Source organism: Bos grunniens, chromosome 7 (genome assembly GCF_055505025.1).
Source record: "Bos grunniens cultivar Pamir isolate PY7600 chromosome 7, Bosgru_T2T1.0, whole genome shotgun sequence".
NCBI lineage: Eukaryota > Metazoa > Chordata > Mammalia > Artiodactyla > Bovidae > Bos > Bos grunniens.
In genome coordinates this window covers 92,688,001-92,708,662 of record NC_141171.1, presented here as the reverse complement: position 1 = coordinate 92,708,662, position 20,662 = coordinate 92,688,001, and the positions used below count along the sequence as shown (strand labels likewise).

Sequence of the window (20,662 nt, the reverse complement as noted above, 5' to 3'; positions counted from 1 at the left end):
GATGTGAGGAAATGCCATCTCAGAGTCTTCTTCCTGGGGAACCCAAAGCATGACAGGGGGTAGCTCCTTTTGGACAGACTGGTTTTTCCATAGGCTCACCACAGAATGAAGCAAAAAACAATACATTTATTCTATTTCACTTGTGTATCATTCTTCTGGGAATTCATCTGTTAAGTTTTTCTCCAAGAACCACTAGTCAACTTAGGAAATTGGGTTATCCCAGAAGGGGTTAGGTGCGAAAGGAAGTCAAGATGACCATTATCTTCTAGAATCTCTAATCAAATTTATGTTTTATTTTTGACATATATATAAACTCATAAAGAATCTGCCTGCAATGCAGGAGACCCAGGTTCTATCCCTGGGTCAGGAGGATCCGCTGGAGAAGGGAATGGCTACCCACTTCCAGTCTTCTTGCCTGGAGAATTCCATGGACAGAGGAGCCTGGTGGGCTACAGTCCATGGGGTCACAAAGAGGAGGACACTGAGCGACTAACACTTTCATTTTCATATACTCATGAAAATATCACCATGATTAAAATAGCAAAAATATTCTTCAGTCCCCAAAGCTTCCTCGTGATCCTTTGTAATTCCTCCCTTCCACCTCTTCACCTCTATCCACTTTCCCATGCAATCGCTGATTTGCTTCTTGTCAGTATAGATTTGTTTGTATCATTTAGAATTTTATGTAAATGGAATTGTAAAGCATGTGTTCTTTGGTTTGCCTTTTTTCACTCAGAATATTTTGAGATTCATGTGTGGAGCCTTCATCAACAGTTAATTCCTTTTTGCTCATGGATGGTGTTCTATCTTATGCATATATAATAACTTTCTTGTTCATTTATTTGTTGATGGACACATGAGTGTTTTCAGCTTTTGTCTGTAATAAATAAGGCTACTAAGAGCATTCAAGTCTTTGTATTGACATATGCTTTCACTTCTCTTGGCTAAGTACTTAGGAATGGAATGGTTGGATTATATGGTAGGGTGTATGTTTAACTTTTTAAGAAACTGCCAAATTGTTTTCCAGAATGGTTGTCATTTTACATCCCTATGAGCAGTGTGTAAAACCTCCAGTTCCTCTAATCCTTTCCAATCCAAGTGTTAGCCTCTCTATAGGTATACAGTAGGAAATTGTGGTTCTCAATTTTAATTTTTAACTAGGTATTTCCCTAATGACTAATAATGGTAAGCATTCGTTCATTTGATTGCTTGCTATCTACGTGTTGCCTTTATTGTCTTTTCATTCTCTTCTTATAATAGTGTCTTTCAAAGAGTGAAGTTTTAAACTTTCCTTAGTCCAATTTTTAAATTTTTTATTTTATGGATCATGCTTTTGGTGTTCTAACTAAGAATTTTTTGCATAACTCAAGGCCACAAAGAATTTCGCCAATGTTTTCTTCTAGAAGTTTTACAGTTTTAGGTGTGTTACATTTAGGTCTGCAACCATTTATTTTTAATTTTTTATATGATCCATTTTGAGTTAATTCACATATATGGTGAAAGATATGGATTAAAATTGTTGTTTTTTTTTTTGCATATGGATATTCAAGTGTTCCAGCACCATGTGTTGAAATCGCTCATCTAATTTTAAAATATGGAGCACATAATTCCAGTATAGTCCATATACTATCTCAGCATAATCATTCCTAGTGCTTGTTAAAAATGCAAATTCCTAGGTCTCACACCAGCCCTTGTGGATTGAAATCTTACAGCAAATATCCTAGGTGATTCTTGTGGATGCTAAACTTTGGGCGTAATTGGCATAATGACATTATTATTCATTAACACTTCCCTCCACGTCAGTTCTCTCTCTGTCAGAGCCCAGAAAGAATATAATTTAGAAAATTTTAGTCCCTATAGAATGGAATTAAGCTAGAATGGTTTCTATTGTTTATTTTTAATACAGAAGATTTTAAACATATATAAAAGTATGTTGAATAGTATGAGTTTCCATGTACTCACCATTCAATTTTAACAATAATCAATATTAAACATTACTTTTTTTAAAAAAGAAGAAAATACAGGTGAATTTTTTTGCTCTGTGTGGAAAAACTAAGTTTAAAAAGCATGGGGGAAAAATCAAAAGTAGAAAAGAATAGAACAAGCAACTACAAAAAACTCAATGATCAATATATTTGCCATAATTGATATTAAAATCTCTATACATCTAAAAAATCTTAAGTGATTTAAAAGATACACATAATCTAGGAAATATTTTTGAATAGAACAGGTGATTTTTAATCTGCAAAGACATAAAATGATTTTAAAATGACTAAAAAACCTCACTAAATGATAAATTGATAAAAGAACAAAGGACAAAATATTCTATTATGATTATATTGAGAGAATGTTATATAGCCAGTAAAATATCTTTAAACATAATTTTTATGATGGGAAAATGCTTATGATATGGTGATAAAAGCTACATATAAAATTATATGTTTTTATATGTCTTCATGTATTTAAAACAAGGCTTAGGGAAGAATGAGAGCAAGCATGCTCTTGTATGTTGTTTTTTTAAGTTAACTCCAATGAACATGTATGTATCACAGATGTAATCGGAACAGAAAAAAAGTATTTTTTAAGAAGAAAACGAAAGGGACATTTTCTTGGCAAAATCAGAGATGGACACAGATACAAATATGAGGCAAAAAGAAGCACAGGGAGGGCTGGAAGCTGGGTTTATGCAGTGTTGCCTTAAACGAAAATGTGGAGGTAACGGTTTCCTCTTCTGCAAGTTTTACTGGTGGATGAAGACTGCCTCGCATGAGTAGGGCAGATTGTGGAGACCGGTAGAGGTGGGCTGGGTGTATGCTGCTGCTGCTGCTAAGTTGCTGCAGTCGTGTCCGACTCTGTGCGACCCCATAGACGGCAGCCCACCAGGCTCCCCCGTCCCTGGGACTCTCCAGGCAAGAACACTGGAGTGGGTTGCCATTTCCTTCTCCAATGCATGAAAGTGACAAGTGAAAGTGAAGTCGCTCAGTCATGCACGACCCCATGGACTGCAGTCCACCAGGCTCCTCCGTCCATGGGATTTTCCAGGCAAGAGTACAGGAGTGGGGTGCCATTGCCTTCTCCAACTGGTTGTATGGGCATGCCACAGTCTGTTTTCCTGATCGAATGTAGACCCTGCTCAAGCCCTTAGAGCAACTTTCCTTGATTCTGGGAGCAGGGTGTGGAAGAAATAAGTTAAAGCCATAAGAGCCCTTTCTACTTGTCTAAAGCCACCCAACAGATCACATGTCTGTTTGTTCATGGACTCTGAAGTGTCACTTTGTATCATTTCTCTTCTGCAGTTCAGAAACTCAGTCTAAAATATTTCACTAAATTAGAAACCCACTCATCTCTTTTGAGTTTGTACTTCTGAACTGACACTGAACTCTGGCACTTAAGATCACACTACAATTAGAACAATGTAACTTTTTGTTTTGGAAAAGAATGGCTTTAAAAGTCTGATCAATGGGTCCTGCCTGTTTTGGAAATCAAGTAGCACTTGTAAACTTCAGTTCCTAAATGTTACGTAATTGTGAATAAACAGATGTGAAGGAAGCAGAAATAATACATAATATACATCTCAGATCATATACATTCAGAAATAATAAAAATGTGTTTGTCCCTTTAAAATTCTATATTGGGAATTGCATCAAGAATTGCAAACAAAGGATATTAAAAGATACAGACAGATTGTGGTTCAGGGGTAATATATTTATTAATTTTAAAGAAGTAAATTAGAATATCAAGTAAAGCTGGTGAGGTCTCCAAAGTACTACAGAGTTTTTCCGAAGAAATTCTATGCGCTTATTCTTCAGATGGTTCTATAATGTGATATCCCAGGGAGTTCAGATTAACATTGTTCTGCAGTCCTTCTGTGATCAGCTGTCACCAAAAACAACTGTTGACTAAAATTGCTGTCATCAAAACAAAGTATTCAGAACATACCTCATAAAATAAAATAAATTGTTTTTTTTTAAACAAATAAAATAAAATAAAAGAGTTTTTTCCTCAGGTTTGTCAGGAAAATAAAGCAGAATGATAATGAACTATAAAAAGGAGGCAACCACTCCAAAATAGAGGATGCCCTAAGGGGTTTAAAAAATAGATTTAAGAATTGATTCAAGTCATTTTCCTACTTCTGTGGAGTCTCCTTAAAATCAAGAATTGAAACATCGTATGGGTGATTATGATTTTACTTAAAGGAAGAACAGAAGCTAAAAATTTGAAATAAGAACAAGATCAGGCAAACACTGTTTCATTGCTTCATGTGCTAAAATATATACTCCTCGATTTCTGACTTGGAATACACATTAGGTTTATTTACTATATGTATTAGGGTGAAGTGTGCTTAAAAGTAGAATAAAAAACAAGACTAAAAATTAGAATTATCTATAGAACCAAAGCTCTGGAGCCCAATTTACCTACAAAAGTGAAGTCGCATCCAAATTTTCATACTTGAGGATCTTAAACTTTGTCATACGCTTTCTACTTTACTTGTTTAACAGTTTGATAATAAGCAGCATGTATTAAGTATCATAAATGTGTAAAACATATTCTGCAATGTCTATCTTTGTGGAGGAATGTTGTCAGGACAATATATAAATAGAATTTTGAGACTGTTTTGATGGTGTACTTAACAAGATGTGTTAGATTTTTACGCTTAGGTGGCCAGATCCACAACATTTAGCTCCTATTACTTTAGTAAATTCTGTACTCTCTCAGGTTCTAAACTATAATGAACACTATGGCTGAAAACTTCTTATTTGATACTCAAGGGAATACAGGCCAGTTAACAGTATCATGAGACATTATTTTAGAAAATATGGACGATTCTGTACCAGTAAGTTTGATTTGCCTAGTAATGTGGGCTTAAAAATTGTCTAATACACGCTTAGTCTCCTAGTGAATTCCAAAATTACTGCTCCTGTGTCCATTTCCAGAAATGATCTACAGAAATACATTTCCCAACTTTCAACCATGCTGTTCGTCTTAGAAAAATTCCCTGCACTCAGTTAGAAGGTACTACCTGTCATTTAAAATCAAGAACCACTTACTGAATGCTAACTTCATGTCAGATACTGTATTGAGCACTGGAATAAAAAAAGAAAAAGATGAGCATGGTATGGTTTCCACTCCTTGATGCACTGTTTTATGTTTGGCAGCATGCAAATACATTATCTTATTTCATCCTCACTGGAACTCCAAAAGATAGATACAATTTCCCCCATTTTACAGGTGATAAAACTGCAACAGAAATATCACTTGCCCAGGATCACATTTTTAGTTGAGCCAAGATGATAACCCCAGCTATTTTTAAACTCCCGGCTCTTTCCTCTATTATTCAATATAGCATACGTTTTCCTAATGTTTTTCAGTCAAGATAAACCACGTAACTATTTGAATGCAGAAATCCCTCTTGTCCAAAGTAAGAATTTCATTACCTTGCCTAAATTTCACTGGCCATTTCAGTACCATAGGAGCAGGAGATTATTCAATTCATGAGAAAGAAAATTCATGCACCTGTGGATTTCATCTTTTGTGCCAGATGAATAGGTGAGGTTGGATTTGATTTACTCCATGACTAAACTCTAAAATTGGGATTTAAAATGTATATGTAATCTCACTGTGATTCCATTTCTCCTGTAATGCTGCCTAATGGTTATGCAAGTCTCAGAAATATATTTAAAGTCATAACATGTCCTTTTATCCAATAACATCAAACTGAGATCTTTTTTGTTCACTTTAGCTGGACCTCTAACCTTTAAAGGTGAGTCAGGCAGCTGCAGAAAACCTGATCTTATTTTCTGCCCCCGGCAAGACTTTTTCAAGTTCATCTTTTTTCCCTTCTCTCAAAATCTGATGAAAAATGAAATGTCAGGAAAACAAGCTCTCAGGCTAAAAAACTTGTGTCTGTCTCTGTGACAGATGTCAGTTTGAAAGGTTTCAGGTCACCTGTCAGAAGTGTGCCAGTGTGGTCTGCACTCACATCGACTTGACCTCACACCAACACTGAGTTCTGCTTTTAAAAATATCCTTGAAAAAGAATGAGATGATTTGAAGTCATTGCCTTTCCCTGTATCTGTTAACTCTGATTAATGAGACAAAGAAAGGGGAGAGAAGGAGAGAGAGGGAGGAGGAGAAAGAGAGAGACTTGTAAAAGGACAGTTTGACCTTTAGGTGCCCCCGGCAGTGAAGCAATCAGCATTCTTGTAATCCAAACACAGATGCCTGGAGCTAAACAAATCCTATACTTGTGAACAAGAATTCAGTTTGCTGTCAAAATATAGTGAGGATCAGCATAGTGCTTCTTTCAACAGAATATCATGAATTAAAGTTTAAATGTTTGTGATTAATAAAGAGAAGTAATCTTGAGCAACACAATAGCTCAATGGCGGCTCAATTTAGTAACAAATACTTCCATCAAAAAATTATGTGTTTTGAATTCCTGTATTCTAATTCCATATCCTGGTTGTCACTCCCTTATATTTTATGCCAGAAACTCCACTGATCTTATAGGACAAGTCAGTAGTTTTGTAATGACTAATTAATGGGGTTGAACTCTGCTTTTTCTAGATTAGTTATACAATGTTTGAATTATTTATCACAGTGATTTAAAAATGTTAAATGTTTCTTTCTTTCTTTTTTTGTCATGAAATTTTGCCATAGCCTGGGAAATTTAAGTACGGGGGGGGGGGGGGGGGGAAAGATTTTGTTTCAGTTTGGGAGGATTCAGGGCTTTGTCTTGTAACCAAGAAGACAAAAGATGATGGTTCCAAAGGCATGTTTGTCAAATCTACCACTGTAAACAAGAGGCTGGATCAGAAGAGATGAGAAAGTCCATGCAATATAACCCCAGAAACTTTAATAGCACCGTAGAGATGTTAAGTTTTATTTCCTTTTGCTTAACTTTTAAGCATACAATACTTGCCTGCTTTAAAGTGGACCCAGCATAGATGTGAAGTTGTGGTTATGCTCCCTGTGTCCAAGAGCATATATACATACAGCAATTTGGAACAACATTTTTGTGTATGAAAAACTCAGGGGAGAAAAAAGAAGCGTAGGAACCTGGAACACAATTAGTTAGCTTGAAATAGAGGTGAAAAGTTGATTCTCGCAAGAATTTGCATGAAATTTTTTTCCCTTCCACAGCCATGATTTAGACCAGAGCTTCTCAGACCTGAAGTACCCTTGAATCTCCTAGATCTTGTTAACGGGAAACTCTGATCTGGTAGGTCAGAGAGTGGCTTGACCATCTGCATTCCTAACAGATTCCTAGGGGATGCAGCTCTTGCTGGGTTGGGACCTCACACTGAGTGTTTTTAGGCTCCTACTTCTCAACAAAACTGTCAAATATCTCAAGTTTCTCAAGTTCAGGTGCTTATCTTTTTATTTTATTTTTTAAAATTTTATTTTATTTTTAAACTTTACATAATTGTATTAGTTTTGCCAAATATCAAAATGAATCCGCCACAGGTATACATGTGTTCCCCATCCTGAACCCTCCTCCCTCCTCCCTCCCCATACCATCCCTCTGGGTCATCCCAGTGCACTAGCCCCAAGCATCCAGTATCGTGCATCGAACCTGGACTGGCATCTCGTTTCATACATGATATTTTACATGTTTCAATGTCATTCTCCCAAATCTTCCCACCCTCTCCTTTGAGCCCTCTGAGCTTATCTTTTAAAAAAAAAACACCTTTCTGATATTTTTTTCCCCCTGTTGATGGTCTTTTCCTATGTGTCTGTAATTTGATATGTTTTTAGGAATTGGAAATTTCAGTATAACAGTAGCTTCATCATCTTGAATGACCCTACTGTATTACCAAAATAAAGTACAAAGGTGGTAACAATGTCAGGTTTTCTCAACTCTGCCCTTAAATCATTATTTTTCCTCTAAAATATCATATGACATCCCTTATATGTGAAATTGAGTTAGACAAGGCTGTGGCCCATGTGATCAGTTTGGTTAGTTTTCTGTGATTCTGGTTCTCAGTCTGTCTGCCCTCTGATGGAGAAGAGACTTATGGAAGCTTCCTGATGGGAGGGACTGACTGAGGGGAAACTGGGTCTTGTTCTGATGGGCGGGGCCATGCTCAGTAAATCTTTAATCCTATTTTCTATTGATGGCTGGGGCTGTGTTCCCTCCCTGTTGTTTGACCTGAGGCCAAACTATGGTGGAGGTCATGAAGGTAAGGGCTGCCTCCTTCAAAAGGTCCCGTGCACGCACTGCTGCGCATTCAGTGCTCCCAGCCCTGCAGCAGGCCACCACCAACCCACGTCTCCACCAGAGACTCCTAGACACTCACAGGCAAGTCTGGGTAGTCACTTGTGGGGCCACTGCTCCTTTCTCCTGGGTCCTGGTGTGCACAAGGTTCTGTTTGCGCCCTCCAAGAGTCTGTTTCCCAGTCCTGTGTAAGTTCTGGCAGCTCTATGGTGGGGTTAATGGTGACCTCCTCCAAGAGGGCTTATGCCACACCCAGAGACCCTACCTCCTCAGGAGACACTCAAACACAGTTCTGTCTTAGTCTCTGTGGGGTCTCTGGGTCCTGGTGTGCACAAGGTATGTTTGAGCCCTCTGAGCATCTCTGGTGGGTGTGGGGTTTGATTCTAAATGTGATTTCGCCCCTCCTACCATCTTGCTGGGGCTTCTCCCCAACCAAGGTCCATCTAGTGAAAGCTATGGTTTTTCCAGTAGTCATGTATGGATGTAAGAGTTGGACTATAAAGAAAGTTGAGCGCCAAAGAATTGATGCTTTTGAATTGGTGTTGGAGAAGACTCTTGAGAGTCCCTTGGACTGCAAGGAGATCCAACCAGTCCATCCTAAAGGAAATCAGTCCTGAATATTCATTGGAAGGATTGAGGCTAAAGCTGAACTCCAGTACTTTGGCCCCTGATGCAAAAAACGGATTCATTGGAAAAGACCTTGATGCTGGGAAAGATTGAAGGCAGGAGAAGGGGACGGTAGAGGATGACATTGTTGGATGGCATCACCGACTCGATGGACATGAGTTTGAGTAGGCTCTGGGAGTTGGTGATGGACAGGGAAGCCTGGCGTGCTACAGTCCATGGGGTCTCAAAGAGTCGGACATGACTGAATGACTAAACTGACTAATATGTGGAATATGTAAAGAAATGATACAAATGAACTTACAAAACAAAACCAGACTCACAGTCTTAGAGAATGAGCTTATGGTTGCTGGGGAGAAGGATGGGGGAAGGGAAGGTTAGGGGGTTTGGGATGCACATGTACACATTGCTATATTTAAAATAGAAAACCAACAAGGACCTTCTGTACAGCACATGGAGCTCTGCTTAATGTTATGTGGCCTCCTAGATGGAGGGGTGGAGTCTGGGGGAGAATGGACACATGTATGTGGATGGCTGAGTCCCTTTGCTGTTCACCTGAAACTACCACAACATTGTTAGTCAGCTATACCCCAATACAAAATAAAAAGTTAAAAAAATTCATTTTTCTCTAGATCATGGTCTTGTGGAGAGTGTTTTGTGACCTACAAGGTAATTTCATGAATACTGACTGACATCTTTTCGCTGGCATCTAATAATCAGACTGTTCATAATCAAAAAGTTGGAGGTCTCTATATGAAGCACTTTGGGCAAAGAAGCATTCAGGGAAAAAACAGTTAAAAACAAGAGTAGTCAAAATTATCAGCAGTGTTTAGACCCAGATAACCACAAACATCCTGGAATTTACTTACCCATGTCTGATTTCCCAGTGAGTCATGTTTACATCTCTAGATGTTTACTTTCCCTTCATGTTTTTTCTTGATCACTCATGCAGTGGAAAACGGAAACGGAATCTTCCATGGCAGAAAACGTGCCAAGACTTGTGCCAGCTCTGGGTTCCCACTACTGATGGGGAGAGGTCTGGCTATCAGTCAAACAAAGCTGTGCCAGTTTTCTCATGCTCATTATATATTTATACTATGGACAGTCTTGTGACATTAGGCAGCTGCTTGAGCAGGAAGCTAATATCAAATGAGAGAGTGCCAGATGTAGCTTTACCAAGATAAAATGCACCATCTTTAATGCTCAGTTTTTATTCTCTGTGTTAGATATACATGTGATTGCTGAGATTTTTTTCCATACCAGTGTATTCATAACTGTGTATTCTACTACAAGTTATTTTTATTCTCATTAAAGATTCTTACTCTCTTTTGCTGTCACATGCTGAGAGCATTTACACAAGTGAAAAATATTGGGTATTTTTCTCAAAAGGCACATGTACTTTCTGTGCAGAAGGTGTAGCTCCTTACTACCTTCTATTAGGAGAAACAAACATGAAGTAGTTGCCTATCACATAGTCAGGCTTTAAGGACTACTGTGTCATACTTTCATGAAAGCCTTTATTTCATGTTGTTAACTTCTTTTGGTGAGTCAGCCAGACAACCATGAGTGCACAGTTATAGATTGGAACCAGAAATACAGATCCATTATTGCTATCACACAGACTCTCAATAGCATTATTCTGATTAAACCTTCTCCCGTAAGAAAACGGTTTCACTCTTTTTGATGAATATTGGTAGAGGAAGACATGGGGGATACAACCATTGTAAAAACAGATTTTTTTCTGGCTGAAATTAATAATTCTGAGCAGTACTGAAATTAATTACTCTGTGGTTATAAGTAGGCAGCGGATTTATGGTAAATGACAGAGTGTTTGCAAATTTTCCTGACTACTCGATTAGAAAATGCACAAGTGGAGGCGTCAGCCGAGCATGCATTATTTAAGTGGTTGGTGTCTGGCGACAATCTGGAAACTGCAATTGTTGTGGTTGCCGTAGGAAAATTCGCACTTTCTGGGAGAAATTCTTTCACCTTTGTGTGCCCACAGCATGGATCTCTCCTCGTGGCAGCTGTAGGAAACACAGGAACTCCATGACCTGGAAAATGTGGGACAACAGCCACAAGGTGACCCTGGAAGGCTGGGGTAGGCCCAATTAATTTAAAATTTTGCTTGGCCTTGTCTCTTCCAATTTTCTAAATCCTCTGGAAAAATGATTAATGCGTACACTGCCAATGCGAAAATATTTTTGACCCTATTAAAGTCGACCAAGGGTAAACCAAGTGTAGGCTGGCATTGTATCAAACTAGCTTTATTAAATTTGATTGGAGGTTTGTATGAGGAAGGGACAGACAAGGACATTATTTTGCACAGCGGCTCTCTTTTAAATGAAAATATCAAGAGGAATACAAAGTAGCAATATGCTCTGGACAGGAATCATTTTAAATATAGGAAAATACCATGAAGAACTTTGTTTAAAGGGTAAACCATATTTGCTAGAAAAATTTTCTGCTGTCTTATTGCTATGCTGGTCAGTTACCAATGAGGGTATTTTAATTTAGGAAGGCTTATAGAAGCCTTATATTTTTTTCATTTATAGATGAGCTAGTTCAACCTTGGTTTCTTTCTCTTATCTGTCATTGAATTCTACAAGTTAAAATTATCTGTCTGCATTTTGAACCTTAGCAGAATGTTTCCCCAATGAATCCATCCTATGCAATCATTTAATTCATTAATAAAGTTAAATTTTTTTCTACTGATTATGAATAAAAATGTTTTGAATAAAAATGGCACAATTCAGGCACAATTTCAAGGGTAGGCTTTCTGATAAGCATTTCTCCCTTCCTCAGAAAGCGAAAATTCATTCAATTGTCATAAAATACAGTATATACATAACTTTAGAAGCAATATCCAGATTTCATATGGAATATTTTTCATAGTTTTCTCAAACCTAGGAGATACTTCGCTACGTGAAAACTATCATAAAGTGTGTATTTTATCCATTTAACGTCTAGAAAACATGCCAACTTTGTTTATAGATGGGGCAGGTATTGATAAGGCTGATATAGCTAGCAAATAGTAAATACTTATTGAATGAGTGAATGGCAGAAGTCACCTGTGACCGGCTACCAAAGAGGAGGCTAGAGTTACAGCTGGAGTGACACTTCAGGAAGTGAGGATAGGCCAGTGAATGATCTAAAATACACTAATCATTTTAGTCTAGTGAGCATAGATAGGGAGAATGGGTAGTCATAGGATAAAAAAATATCCATGACTGAGGATATTGGTTTTACCTCTGATTTTTCAACTGAAAGCTAGGAATGAACCATCTAAAAGACTTATTGATTGTATTGCTCTTCTCCCATGTTCCACATTCACCCATGTTCCGTGGCTTTCCTGTCAGTGTCTTCCTACATCTTTGCCCTCTTTAGCGCAGGCCTGGCCTTTTGATGTGGTTTGGCCAGGGAAGCATGAGCAGAAGTGAGTTGTGTCACTTCAGGCAGAAGCTTTAAGAGTCAGGGCATAGTTTGCTTGTTCTCTCTCCCTCTGCGTGACATCAGCGAAGTTGGAGAAAAAGGGCAAAGTGAAGCCAAATTGCAGCCGACTTGTGACAAACACAACACTGTGCGAGAGAAGCCAGAGAAGGCGATGGCCCCCACGCCAGTGCTCCTGCCTGGGAAATCCCAAGGCGGAGGAGCCTGGAGGGCCGCAGTCCATGGGGTTGCTAAGAGTCGGACACGACTGAACGTCTGCCCTTTCACTTTTCACTTTCCTGCATTGGAGAAGGAAATGGCAACCCACTCCAGTGTTCTTGCCTGGAGAATCCCAGGGACAGGGGAGCCTGGTGGGCTGCAGTCCATGGGGTCATGAAGAGTCGGACACAACTGAGCGTCTTCACTTTCACTTTTCACTTTCGGGGGGTGGTGGGGGAGCCTGGTGGGCTGCCGTCTATGCCGTCACACAGAGTCGGACACGACTGAAGCGGCTTAAGCAGCAGCAGCAGTGCAAGGGAAACACACTTTGGCCAGCCTTTGGGGTTTTGTGATGGCCTTTTACTCCTGTACAACATGGTTTACCCTGACTGACGGAGATGTAAACTGTGCTCTTTCAACATGACCTAAAGAATGTGACTCTATGAGCTTTGGGATGAAATTAGCTTTCATCGACCACATCTAGGAACCTATTTGTTTCCACACCCACCTGTGCTTCTTCCCTCTCTCCTGAATAAAGTGAACCTCCTTTGAACAAGGGCCACAACCTCTCCCTGTGCTCTGGATCCCGTCATCTCCCAAATGCTTGTAGTTTTTTCTCTCTGATGTTGTGGAAGAGAAGGGATATCTCAATCTTTCCCTCTCGAATGGATCATTTATATCTTCCATGCTAAAAGCTACTCTTTCTTGACTCTACATCCCTATCAGCTAACCCCTTTCCACTTCCCTTTCTTTTTACTCAGCCAGGCTTCTCAAACTATGTGACTGTGGATGTTGTTTGCACTTCCTCACGCTCAACCCCTAATCTACTCTATTAGGGTTTTTTATCCAGCCACTGAAAGCACATTGCTCTTGTCAAGCTTACCAGAAGTCTCCATGTTGTCCAATCCAGGGTACGTGTTTATGTCTAATTTTGCTCTGCTTCGTAGCAGGATTTCACTAAGATGACCATTCCTTCCCTCTCAACGGACTCTTCAGTTGGCGTCCAGTACACTTCCCTGGATTCATTCTTACCTTTATGGTTGACTCTCCTTTCCTCACCTGTAAAATCTGTAACAAGTAGAACTCCTATGGGTCAGTATTGAGTCCGCTTTCCTTCTATCTTTGTATCATCTCCGTGTACTGAATTTGGTCTCATGACGACAATTGTTTCTAGAGTTGCCATTTTGAAGTTCTCACTTAGAAATACTCATAAAAACCCTATTTATATATCCTTTCTTATTTCCCAGTTCAAAACATTTTTCATGAAATTTTAGGCAGAATTCATAATGTTGTTATTTTAATTCCCTCCTATTCTTTTAAGGAAGCTATTGATCATCCACAGTATGCCAGGCACTATAATAAATGTTAGGAATATGAAAATGAATCAAATATAATTCTTGTTCTCAAAAAAGTGTTTAGTGGGGAGGAATATATGCACACAATTATGGTAAAACGAGTAAAATGAGAACATTTCTAATAATGTACCTTGTATAACACATGGTGGGAACATAAAGGAAAGAGAATCTCGGTTTTCTGGGGCAGTAAGAGAAAGATTCCCAGAGGAAGTTATATTTGGGCTAAAACGTAGTCAAACAGGAATTTATAGAAGCAGGGAAGAGGAAACATTATTCCTAAAGGCAAGGGGATGTGAGAAGAAGGCCTGTCATGTTTAGGGAATTTAAATTAGTTTGATATTTTTTTTACAAAGAATAGGTGAGGTGAGAGAAGTATGGGCTAGGTTGGACTAGGGGCTTGACCAAGGGCGTGAGGGCATTTTACGGAATCATATTTTCTTGACTTTGGGCTGACATTTCTGAGCCCTTTCCAATGTTTCTGTTCAACCCATCCCCGTCCTGTAAGCATGGGCCCTGTTCTACTAAGAGGAGGGACAACATAAACAATACTACAAGTTTTGAAACAGGAAGCATTGTGTTCTGTCACCTTTCTAGTCTTTATATTCTTCTACTATATTTATCTGCATTCTGGTCTTCTATTTTCTCTTTACTTCATTTGGTTCTAAATAGCAATTTTCTGGAAAGATATAGGCTGAAAATCTTAATGTTTTGAAAACTACTGTGACGGTTTATGGGGCCTTCCCTGTGGCTCCGTGGTAAAGAACCTGCCTGCCAGTGCAGGAGACACGGGTTTGATCCCTGGGCTGGTCAGGAAAAATTTCCTAGAGAAGAAAATGGCAATGCACTCCAGTATCCTTGCCTGGGAAATCCCATAGGCAGAGGAGACTTGTGGACTACACTTCATGGGGTTGCAAAAGAGTCAAACATGACTTAGCCGCTACACATCAACAACTAATGTTTATAATAATCTAATTCCAGTCCTTTACTTTTAATACTACAGGGAAACAATACGCTGAATATTGAATGGCTGGCTGTATGAAGACTAAATTTTCTCTATTTCAATATGGATAAAATCAGTTATAAAACATTTGAGAGTTCAGTACAAGAAGAAAATCCCAATTGGTATAGCGTGATTACTGTAAAATACAGTTTGTCTGACAGAACCCATTGGAAGTGCATGCATCTGGGTGAGTTGGCACTGTTTTAGTAATGGCAAAATGACAATTTCTATAATTTTATTATATTTCTATTCTAAGCCTACGTTTATTGATATTTCTTATATGCTCATGATGAGTAACATTTAAAAAAAATTAAAAATGGCAATGCTAATGCTAAGGATTCTTAAATATTCCACACTTACCACAGCCGTACAACAAAAACTTTTGAAACTAAGGGAAGGCAATTTTGTTTCTAAATATTATAATATAAATAGTATTTAAAATATTCAAATTTTGTGAGGTAATATTGAGTTGAGTAGTGTAAAACATGTTTTGACTTTGTTTTACCTTAAAAAACCTGTTTTAATTTCTTAATTTATGACCAGAATGACAAAGTGGTTATGAACAGGACATTCTAGACGAGACTTTTAACTTCATGGATGAATATGTTGAGGTGAATCAAATAGTTGCGCGGACAAACCTCCCCCCTGGAGTGCTAGCAGGCACCACTGTCTTACTTGAATTATTTTATGGTTGCAACTGAATGGACTCTGATAACTTCTCCAGTAAATTAGTCATTCTAGTGAACAGCCTACAGCGTTTTTGTGAAAGCAGTAGAACCAAGAACAAAGAGACATTAATGGTATGAATCAGATTTTGCCCTGTGACTTTGAAACGAAGTTAAAAAAAAAATGGCATGGTAGAAAGGAAAGTGCAAGCCTAATTTTCTGAAGATAGAGGCAGTTTGTAAAATGACTCTAAATATACAATGATTTCTTATCGGCTGAGCTCTAGCCCATTCAAATGCTTATTATGATTTTCCATTAGCATTTGATAGACCATAGCTGGGTGGGTGGCCGCTGACACATAAGTTGGCTCCACTAAAGTGAAGACTCATTACTTACAGGGAGCTTGAGCTACTGGGCACAGGGAAGGTTTTAAAATACCTATCCTTTCCCAGTCCTCCAACAACTTGTCAGAACATGTGATGATCATAGTACTGAGGATAAAAAAGTCTACACTCACTCAAATTATATAAGGAGAGACTAAACCATTTGTTGGATGATTGAGATAAAAAGCTAAGTTATTATGGGCTTCTTTTTTTCCTGTAGTGCTAATGTGTTCTCTCAGTGTCTGTGAAGTGTTTAGGGATACTGATTAAAGATTCTAGGCCACTGGAGTATTACTGGGTTTGTTAATTTCTACCAGAAAGCCCCAAATGTGTTACTATAGTTGAGTGGCTACTGGGGAAATCTGGTTCATTATTTCTGATAATGGAAAATGTACTTTTCTGCAATGGCAGCTATACAGCTTATAATTGTGGATATTGAGGAATTAGGCATTACCTTTTCCAGGTGTCTAGAGTTCCACTGTCTATCTCTCTTTTTATATGTTATGGTTCTTACAAAGCAGCTAGTACAATGACAAAGAGCTTAGCTTGCTGGAAAATGGGGATGTCCCAAGGTGCAGAGAAAAGGTTGACTTATTAGGTCTAAAAATGTAATTAATTAAGAAAAATAATGCCTCCCCATTTGTCTGTTGGGTTAAAATAAAGTTTAAATACACACAATTTTTAAATACACAAAACTTTTTCATTGAAATATTTGTTTTTTAAATCTCTTAAGTTGTTTCTATGTTTAAGATGTGGATCAAACTTTTATTTATTAATGTTAAGATAAAAATAATTATTAACCTCTGGTATATATAAACTAGTATTCTAAATATTATCGGAGATGCAAATGTTTAAGGGTAAGGAGATGTTCCAGTCTCTCAATGCAGCTTTCCCCACCCTGCCCCCCAGTGATGTCACACAGCATATGGGATCTTAGTTTCCCGACCAGTGATCAAACCCACGGCCCCCTGTATTGGAAGCATGAGTCTTAACCACTGAACCACCAGGGAAGTCTCTTAGTACAGTTTAGCTTCTAGTTATAGGGTGGTACCAAATAACCACAAAGCAAAGCACATAAGCCTTAGAAATCATAATACTTAACTGCTTAAATTATGGCTTTTTCTTTCAGTCAACATATGCAATGAGGCAAGGAATGTTTCTAAAGGCTTATTACTCTGATAAGTTAAATCTATTCTTTGTGGTGGCCTGCATAAAATGCAGTTGGGAAATCAGAAATTCTTTATTATATGAAAGAAGGAATAAAATTATTTAGTTAGAAATGTTGTAGTATGTATAACCTGCTTACTCATTCTTTAATTATGTTTCTCAAGAAGGCCCAGAGAACATTCTTTTTATTTAGACATTGAGCAATACGCTGATGAAGGATTACTAAAATTCCTTAGAAAATCAGTAGTGGCTATCCTCTCTAGGTGGGGGTCATGGTAGGTAATGTCCCAATAAAAATAGACTTATTATTTTCATTGGGGATGATAGGGTTCAGTGTGGCAGAAGCATTTAATTACCACTTTAAGTCAGTAATAGGGGTTGAATTTTATTAAAAATTCTTGGCATCTATTGGGGTTATAATATCATTTTCTTTCTTTAATCTACTTATTATACTGAATTACTGTAATAAATTTCCTAGGATTACATCAGCCTTTCATTTCTATGATAGTATATTTGATAACTATTTTATTTTGTGGCTGGACTATGGGATTCATTTATTAACAATATCTTGAATTTATATAATAAGAAAAATTGGACTATAATTTTATTTTGTCTTATCTTTGTCCACTTTTTGCTATCAGAATTTTGCTAGCCTTCAAGAATATGTTGGGCAGACTTCCACATTTCCCTAGTTTTCTATGCTCATGAGGATTATTTGTTCTGGAAATTGTTCACTATGGGTTTTCCATAAAATCATCTGGGTTTGATATCTTTCAGGCATTAACTTAAAAATTTTCTTCTACAGTAATTATCCCATTCAGATTCTCACTACTTCTTGAGATATTTTAGGTTACTTTGTAATCCATTTCACTGAAGTTTTCATTGATATAAAATAGGATATTCTTAATTAGTTACTTTTAGAAAGAATGTGAAAGTGGTAAAATTTTTGAGTCTTTGCTTTTCTGAATATGCCCTTGTTGCTGTTGTTTTAGTTGCTGAGTCTCATCCAACTTTTTTTGTTACCCAGTGGACTGTAGCCCACCAGGCTCCTCTGTCCATGGGACTTCATAGGCAAGGATACTGGAGTGGGTAGCCATTTTCTCCTCCAGGGAATCTTCCCAAACCAGGGATAGAACCCATGTCTCCTGCATTGCAGGCATATTCTCTACCACTGAGCTGCCAGGGAAGCCCGAATATGCCACTATTGTCTCCTTATAATTGATTATAACTTTAGCTGGGTCGAGAATTAGATTTAAAGAAATGATCTTCTGGTTCTCTGACAGCATTGCTCCATTGTCTTCTAGAATGAGTTGTTGCTGAGAAATCTGGTACAAATATGTCTCATTCCTTCATAAGTCACCCGTTTATTTCTCCATGAAAACTTTAGGATTTTCCCTTTCTTTGGAATTTTGAAATTCTAATATGATTTATCTTTATGAGTATGTTTTTTCTTTGATTCTGTTGAGCCCTGGTTATGCTCAAAGCCATGCATCTATTTTTTTAGCTCTGGGAAATTTTCTTCTGTAATTTTCTTGATTATTTTCTTCCCTTCATTGTGCTTATTACTCTTTTTGTAAATCTAGTGTAATGGATGTTGGAGTTTATACTTATATTATCAATATGTCAAATTTATTTTATAATGTTATCAATGATTTATTCATTTGTATCATGTTTTAGAAGAATTATTAGGTTCCTCTTTCAGTTTGAGGATTCATTCTTTGTTTTCATTCCATTTCACTTTAAAAATTACTACTTAAATTTTTTGATAATCATATTTAAAGTTTTAAAATCATTAATTGTTCCTATTTTGTGTATGAAATATCCTTTTAAAGTTCTCTAGGTACATCCAGTACATGTATTTTAAATGTTTGCTCTGCTAGGCACACTTTAAATTCTCAGCTGTTAATTCTTTATTTCATGATATTGTTGTCTTTATCATGCTGATAAGTTTCTCAATTATTTGGTGATTATTATTTTTTTCTGCCTCTTTGAATATTTTGTTCATGATCTGTAGATTGTCTCTGGTCATTCTGAGGGAGATACCATACATACTGTTGCATGGGGTGGGCAGACTCTTCTAGGAACTAGGGATTCCTATTCTTCCTGACTTTGCTAGCTCTCTGCCAAAATGTTGCCTTTCAGACCTAATATTAGTATTTATTGCATTAGCTGCAGCTTCTAGGAAAATACCTCTGCTGCCTCCTATTCTGAGCAATGGGCAATCAGCTTAATGATTTTATGTATACCTTTCTTGCTGAGCCCAGAGCACCCCTGGGACTGCTTTCCTTTTTTTTGCTTATATAATTGCTTATGGTCTGTTTTTCCAGTAATTCCTGAAATATTCAACTCATGCCACTTGCATTTTCACTGATGTGTATTAATATATTTTAGAAGTCTAATTTCTATATTTCCGGGAACTTTACATAGGTGAGTAGGGAAAGAGATGTGTGTACACATCTTACTGTATACACAGTAGGACATATTATTTCCATTCACTTGAACATTTTATTGTCTTGGTCTGGTATTACCATATACCAGGTCTGCCCTACATATTATTTTTCATCTTTCAGAGTCCTAAACAATGAAGTCAGGCTGTGAGAAGGGTGGCCACCTCATACACAAGACCATGAACCGGGCTCCTTCCCTCAGAGGGCTGGTATGAATGGATTACTGTCTGAGGCAGTAATATAACAGGCAGTTACATGAGATCAAAAGCAGGAAACTGCCCAGTAGACTCAGAGGACAGAGGATATGTTCTCTGCAGGACATCTGTTTTCAGAAACACAGAAAAAATTGAGGAAATCTATGATTCATCTTTCCAGTGAGATTTAAGAAACATTCTTTAGATTGTAACAAGCAATTATGAAGATAAAACAAAATTGAGACACAGAAGTATTATGTAGGTATGATAAATACAACTCTTAGATTAGTGACTCCAAGGGAATGCCATAAAGAACTGACAGAAAAACAAACTAACAAGACAAAAAATAGATGTGATAAAACATTATACTTTTAGGAAAAGTATAAATAATTGAAAATAATACATTTACTAATATAGACAGAGCTGTATGATCCAATCTACATATATGGAAAGTGAGAACAGTAGATGAACAAAAGTAATGAGTAAAGACTTCCCTGGTGGCTCAGGTGGTAAAGGATTTGTCTGCAACCCAGGAGACCCAGGTTCAGTCCCTGGGTTGGGGAAGATTCCCTGGAGAAGGGAAGGGCAACCCGCTCCAGTATTCTTGCCTGGAGAATTCCATGGACAGAGAAACCTGGTGGGCTGCCGTCTATGGGGTCGCACAGAGTTGGGCACAACTGAAGCGACTTAGCAGCAGCAGCAGCAGCAGCAGCAGAGTGACTAACACACACTGAATAAGCAAAGACATAACAGAATAAGATTCATTACCAGAAGGTAGATCTGACTTTTAAAATGTAGAAATAGCTCACGAAATCTAAGAAATATTAATCTCACTATACACATTTTGTTGAAATCATATTCTAAAAATACAGCAAAATTATCAGAAATGTTAGCAGGAAAATCATGTTACTTTAAAAAAAGAAAATTTAGGCTGGCTAAAGACTTCTCCAAATCTTTTTG

The 20,662-nt window shown here is 37.7% G+C and overlaps 1 long non-coding RNA gene across 4 annotated transcripts in view; it reads left to right on the top strand.

Moving 5' to 3' along the window:
• Positions 1–20,662, top strand: part of LOC147369972 (uncharacterized) — a 109,419-nt gene that overhangs the window by 51,297 nt on the left and 37,460 nt on the right. For all 4 annotated transcript variants that reach the window (XR_015168257.1, XR_015168256.1, XR_015168255.1 and 1 more), the window contains one exon: positions 14,846–15,032. This is a non-coding gene — a long non-coding RNA (uncharacterized LOC147369972). The remainder of the gene's footprint in view (positions 1–14,845; positions 15,033–20,662) is intronic.